Here is a 6,818-nt window from a genome sequence, read left to right on the forward strand (position 1 = left end):
AGCATCAGGTCTCACGCGGCAGTTGCGGGATGAGCAGCTCAAGCAGCAGCGAGCCCCGGCGAGGCCCCGGTCCCGCAGCGGGCGCAGTCAGAGCAGGAGCGGCAGCAGCGGCCTCGGCGCCAGCGGCCGGCCCGGAGCGGCTCGTCCCGCTGCAGCCGCGCTCGTCGGGCGGGGCCGCGGCGGGCGGGAGGCCCCCGGGGGAGCGGCCCCGGGGCAGGGGGAGGCGGGCGCTGCTGTGCGCAGGGGGTGCGGCGGCCCCGGCAGCGCCGGGGCTGGGGGAGCTCCGCGTCCCCGCGGGGGCTGCGGGCGGGGCCGGGCCGGGAGCGCCGGCGCTCCGGTTGCGCCAGGGGGCGCCCCACAGGGCGGGCGGCGCTGAGGGAGCGGCGGCCTCGGGGGGTGCCGGGGCCAGCACGGGCGGTCCCCGCGGCCCGCCCGCTTCCAGGCGCGATCCAGCGGCTGCTGCGGGGAAGCGCCGCCCTCCCGGCGGGCCCGGCACCGGCACGGCCCCGGCTCCCCGCGGCCGCAGCGGGAGCGTAGCCGGAGCTCCGGCGGGAGCCCAGCCCCGCGCTGGCCGCAGCCGGAGCGGCAGCGCCGGGCTCGGCCCCAGCGCCAATCCCGGAGCGGCTCTTGCCAGCCGCGGCGATCCCGATCCCTAATGCCATCCCCCGTCCCACCTCAGTTCTCCGACCCTGGCAGCCGCACCCCGCCCGCCGAGAGACAAGCGGCTCTGCCCGGGACCCCCAGCAGACACCGACAGGACCCAGCCCCGAATCCCCGGGCCCGGGTCCCGTTCCCACCTCAGCGCCTCGGGCTCGGCGCAGCGCCGGGAGCAGCCCCCGGTGCCGGGCTCCGCACAGCGCCCCGAACGACGGTCCCGCCGCAGCCCGGGATGAGCAGGATGAGCGTTCACTGCACAAAGCGGAGCGGGCGCGGATCCGCCGGCATTTACGGGCGCGGGCGGGGCGGGGCGGGGCCGGCACAGGTGTGGAGGGCGGGGTCCGCACAGGTGCGCGGGGCCCCAGCGCGGCTGCGCGGGGCGGGGCCGAGGGGATTTAAGCCTCGGGAATCGGCGCCGCCGCCATTTGCTCCCTCGGCGCTCGGTGGGGGAGGCTGTGGCCGCACCGCGCTCTCTCTCTCTCTATTTCTTTTCATTTATACTTCTTTTCCTTTATGTTTTTCTTTACTTCTCTTCCTCTAACCCTCTCCGTTCTTCCCCCTCTGCCTCCCCTCCCCCACCCCCTACACCCCCCCCCCCTACCCCCCCCCCCTCTCCCCCCTAGCCCTCCCCTCCCTCCCCCCCAGTCCGGTTCCCCCCATCCCCCCTCCCTGTCCCCCTACACACCCCAACCCTGCCCTACCCCTCCACCCTCTCTCCCCTTCTCCACCGTTCCTTCCCCCCCATCCCGGGTCCCCCCTGCCCCCTCACCCTGCTCCCCTTCCCCTCCCAATTCCCCCCACCTGCCCTCAATCCTCCCCCTCGGTCTCCCACCTTTCCTCGCCCCTCCACCTCCCCCTGTTCCTCTTCCCTCTTTCCCCCTCTGCATCTCGACCCCCCCCACCTGTGCTCCGTCCTCGTCCCCCCACCCCACCTCTCCCTGCACACCCCGAACCCCCCACCTGCGCTCCTTCTTTGACCCCCTCTGCTCCCTTATTCCCGTCCTCTGTCCCGTCTTTCCCCCGCAGCCGCGGGGCTCGGGGCGCCGGAGAATAAAGCCCAGAGGGCCGGAGCCCGGCGCCCCTGCCCTCGCTGGAGCCCCACACGGGCCGGGCCCGCTCGGCGGGTCCCCCGTGCGGTACAAAACCAGCGCCGGGGCTCCGGCTTTCCACACATCACACTGGGGATCCCCTCCTCAGGAGGGGGTCCCGGGGGGGTGGTGGGTTTCGGGGAGGGTGGTGGGTTGGGGTAGGGTGGGCCCCCTCCTCAGGAGGGGTTCCCGGGGAGGGTGGGTGGGTTTCGGGGAGGGTGGTGGGTTGGGGTAGGGTGGGCCCCCTCCTCAGGAGGGGTTCCCGGGGAGGGTGGTGGGTTGGGGTGGGCCCCCTCCTCAGGAGGGGGTCCCGGGGGGCTGGGGGGGTTTCGGGGAGGGGGGTGGGTGGGATTGGGTGGGGCCCCCTCCTGAGGAGGGGGTCCCTGGGGGGGGTGGGGGGGGTGGGCCCCCTCCGGAGGAGGGGGTCCCGGGAGGGGGTCAGGGTGGGCCCCCTCCGGAGGAGGGGGTCCGGGGGAGGGGGTGGGGCGGAGGGGGGACTTTCCCCCCCTCCAGTCCCCGCCCCCTCTCCCGGACCCCCTGCTCCGGACGGGGCTCGCCCCGGCCCCCTCCCCGGGACCCCCTCCTCCGGACCGGGGCCCCGGGGGGAGGGAGGGGGGGGCGGGTGGGGTGGGGGGGAAGCAGAGGGGGTCACGTCACTCTGCACCATGAACACACATAGAGACCACAGGCCAAACCAACAGCACCCCCCCGTCCGACCCCCCCCCCACCCCACCCGCCCCCCCTCCCTCCCCCCGGGGCCCCGGTCCGGGGGAGGGGGTCCCGGGGAGGGGGCCGGGGCGAGCCCCGTCCGGAGGAGGGGGTCCGGGAGAGGGGGCGGGGACTGGAGGGGGGGGGACGTCCCCCCCCCGCCCCACCCCCTCCCCCGGACCCCCTCCTCCGGAGGGGGCCCACCCTGACCCCCTCCCGGGACCCCCTCCTCCGGAGGGGGCCCACCCCACCCACCCCCCCCCCCCAGGGACCCCCTCCTCAGGAGGGGGCCCCACCCCATCCCACCCACCCCCCTCCCCGAAACCCACCCAGCCCCCCGGGACCCCCTCCTGAGGAGGGGGCCCACCCTACCCCAACACACCCCCCTCCCCGAAACCCACCCCCCTCCCCGAAACCCACCCAGCCCCCCGGGACCCCCTCCTGAGGAGGGGATCCCCAGTGTGATGTGTGGAAAGCCGGAGCCCCGGCGCTGGTTTTGTACCGCACGGGGGACCCGCCGAGCGGGCCCGGCCCGTGTGGGGCTCCAGCGAGGGCAGGGGCGCCGGGCTCCGGCCCTCTGGGCTTTATTCTCCGGCGCCCCGAGCCCCGCGGCTGCGGGGGAAAGAGGGAGAGGGGAGGGATGAGATGGGGTAGGGAGAGGAGTCGGGGTGGGTTGGGGAGAACGAGAACGAGGGGGGAAAGGATGATGGACAGAGGAGGGGGAGAGGGGCAAGAGAGGGGAGTCGGGTTGGGGAGCGGGGTACGGAGAGGGGAGAAAGGAGGGGTCGGGGATGCGCAGGGGAGCAGGGAGAGAGGCTGGGGGAGGCTGGGGAGAGGGCAGGAGGGGGGCTGGGAAGGAGAGAGAGAGGGAGGGTGTGGGGGAGAGAGAAAGAAACTGGGGGGATAGGAAAGAGGTGAAAAGCGGGGGAAGAAGGAGGAGGAGAAGGGCAGGAGAAACAGGGGGAAGAAAGAGGGGGAAGAAAGAGGGGGAAGGAAGAGGGGGAAGAAAGAGGGGGAAGAAAGACGGGGAAGAAAGAGGGGGAAGGAAGAGGGGGAAGGAAGAGGGGGAAGGAAGAGGGGGAAGGAAGAGGGGGAAGAAAGAGGGGGAAGAAAGAGGGGGAGGAAAGAGGGGGAGCGGGGGCCTCTCCCGGGCCACGCCGGGGGAGCCCGGCCCGGCCGCAGCCTCCCCGAGCTCTGAGGGAGCAAATGGCGGCGGGGGCGATTTCGGGGGCTTAAATCACCTCGGCCCCGCCCTGCGCAGCCGCCCTGGGACCCCGCGCACCTGTGCGGACCCCGCCCCGCGCACCTGAGCCGGGCCCGGGGCCGCCCCTGAAGCCGCCCCCGGCCCCGCTCGGCCCCGCCCGGGACCGCCCCAGAGCCCCGGCCCCGCCCGGCCCCGGGGCCCGCCCTGCCCGGCACGGGGGCGGCTCCATCGCTCGGGGCCCCGCCCCTCTCTCCCGGGCCGGACCCGCCCCGCGCACCGGGGCCGCACCGGGGCCGCACCGGGGCGGCACCGGGGCCGCGGGTCCCGGTCCTGCCGGCGGCCGCTGCGGGTCCCGGGCGGTGCCGCCTCTCCCCCGGCGGGATCGCGGCTGGGATCGGCACCGGGAGGAGCCGCTCCGGGACGGGCGCTGGGGCCGAGCCCGGCGCTGCCGCTCCTGCTCCGGCCGGCTCTCCGCGGGGAGCCGGGGCTGTGCCGGCGCCCGGGCAGCCCCGGGATCCCGAGCCGGGCCCGACGCGCCGGGCCGGGCTCCGCTCTCAGCCCTGAGCCCCTCCCGGAGCCCGCCTTGGGCCCCACGACGCGGCCCCGGGCTCTGCCGCCAGCCCCGGACGCGGCGCTGAGTCGCTGCTCCCGAGCTCTGCGTGGGGCCGGCGAGCCCGGCTTCGGGCTGTGCCTGAGGCAGGACTCGGAGCCCAGAGACACAGACTCGCCCTGGCCCGAAGAGCCCACTTTGAGCATCAAAACACGGCACTTGGGCTTTAATTCAGGGCCAGCAAAACGCAGCACTTCCGTTTCTCTTTGTGAGCCCAAACACACAGGCCTCGCTCTCTTCCTCAAGCCCTGAAAACAGCATTTAGTCACTGAGTCCCAACTCTGGCCGTATGTAGCGGGTTGGGCTCCTAACCGGGCGGAAACACCCATTTAGTGGAGTGGTTTGGTCTAAAATACTCATTACTGTTTATCTGCTGTGAGATAAGAATTAGGAGAAACGCAAAGCAGGCACCAAACTTGAAAAAATAGAAAGAAGTTTATTAACAGACTTAAGGGAAAAACAAATTATACCACACCTTCAGAACTCTCCTCCTCCCCCCACCTTCCTCCCTTCTCCCACTGACAATGGAAAAAAGACAACCCTTGAGATGTTCAGTCTGTTTGCCACTTCCAGAATAACCTTGTTCATTCCATTTAGAAAGAGAAGTCTCTTCTTGCTCGTGCTATGAAAACATTATCACAACGAGACAGCCGCCCGCTTCCAAATATTGTTCAGTGCATTTAGGAAGAGGAGTCTCTCTGCCTGCGTGTGAGTCCCTTCCCCCGACTTGCAGCTTTTCCCACAACTGCTTTCAAGGGTCCACTCTGGAAGGTTTTTGGGGTACAATTTTGAGCCGTTCAGAAACCAAAACAGAGGCCCTTCTCCTTCCCTGGGAGCAAAGGGTCTTCATCATCTTCATCGTTAGGACTGTCTCTGGGAGCATCTCTAGGAACTGAGGTTTTCTCCTTTCCCGTTTGGAGCAAAAGTCCTCATCTGGTCCATCTCTCCCTGTCCAAACTTCTCATGAAATTACAGCTGCGTCAGCATCTGCCTATCTCAGCGCAGGTGCTTCTGCTCACGAGTTGAACGCTCCACCCCCCATATCTTCATGGAATTACAACAGGATACTCTGATATATCATAGCTTCACAATAGAATTTCAGCTTTAAGCATCTCCTCTCTCTCTTCCCTCAGGTTTTCGGCTCTTCACAGCAATAAAAGGGTTAATCTCACCTCGGCCTTGCAGCTTTGCAGCTGGAATGTTGAATTTTTCTCATCGCAGTGGAGAGGGGGGAGAGCCGAGCCGCTCCGGCTGCCCACGGCGAGGCAGTGGGGGGGGTTCCATGGCTGGAACAGGCCCGTCGGCTCCAGGATGGCCGTGGCCTGGCCCGGCCTGGCCCGAGCAGGGTCTGGCTGGGCCTGCTGGCCCCCACACGGGGCCTGCAGCCACCTGTCCCAGCGCCGGAAACGAGAGAGAGCTTGGAGGGGGCGTTTGTCTATTCTTAAATGTGGATCACAGAGGTGGTCACAACTTTAAGTGGCTTCGAGAATTGTCCATATTCAAACTGGCCAGCTGATAGGTTCTGTCAGGTCCCAGAGGAAGCTGTAAGCACCCCTTAGCAAGGACATCCCCTCTGGGACTGTGCTTGCTAACCTATGACACCATACCAGCCTGCTCTCAGGGCTCTGTAGATACAGAAATGCTGCTAGCGAGGATTCTCTTGCTATTTTCTAGGTCTGTGAGAGACTTTTCTCTCTCACACAAGAGGTAGCAGAACTATGGAAACAACCAAGCCACCTGCAACCTTGAAAAGTCTTCTTTATGGGACAGTAGAAAAACATTCGGACAATGGATGTTTTAGGATTTTAGCCAATCACCCCCAAGGGGAGGCTGATCCTTTCGCCAATGAGACTATGAAGAAACAAGTCTAGAAAAGAGTTTGTCAAAGAATTCAAGAAATCAATCTCGCTGCACAATTCCTGCCTGCTGGATCTTCCCTCCTCCTCCTCCTCCTCCCTACGGCTGCGGGACACAGTGCTACACCCCAGGGCCTCGGCCTGCGCTAATAGGACTCCACAAGGCAGGATTCAGTCTCTGCTTTGAAGCTCTGCGCCTGCTTCTGAGCCCCCGAAACGCAGCACTGGGGCTCTTTTGGTGAGCCCAAAACCGCTCCTGTCCCTCGGGTTCGGAGCCCCCACCAGTGCCGGGGCCACGGCCGGGCCTTTCACCGCTCTGGCCCCGCTCACGCACGGCCGTGTCCCTCGGCGCTCCGAACCATCCTCATCCCTCCCCTCCGCTGACAGACCCAGCCCCGCTCGCTCCCGCTCCTTGCCCTTGCCACGCTCGGCAGCCACCGAGGCCGCCGCCCTCTCGCCTCAGCCGGCACCGGGCGGCAGCAGCGCCGCCCAGCTCAGCCCGGGGGCAGGGACAGCAGAGGGAAAAGCCGGCTCTGGGCGCTCTGCAGCTCCTGCAGCCCGAGTGTCTCGGCTCCTGGGGCCAGGCGCTTGCTGCTTTCCTTCCTGGAGAAAAACGCCGGCTCGTTATTCTCAAAACTTGCTGATCTCTATTCCCAGCTTCTTCTATTGCTGTATGCGACAGAGTAGAGAGAGAG

Source organism: Corvus moneduloides, chromosome Z (genome assembly GCF_009650955.1).
Source record: "Corvus moneduloides isolate bCorMon1 chromosome Z, bCorMon1.pri, whole genome shotgun sequence".
Lineage (NCBI taxonomy): Eukaryota > Metazoa > Chordata > Aves > Passeriformes > Corvidae > Corvus > Corvus moneduloides.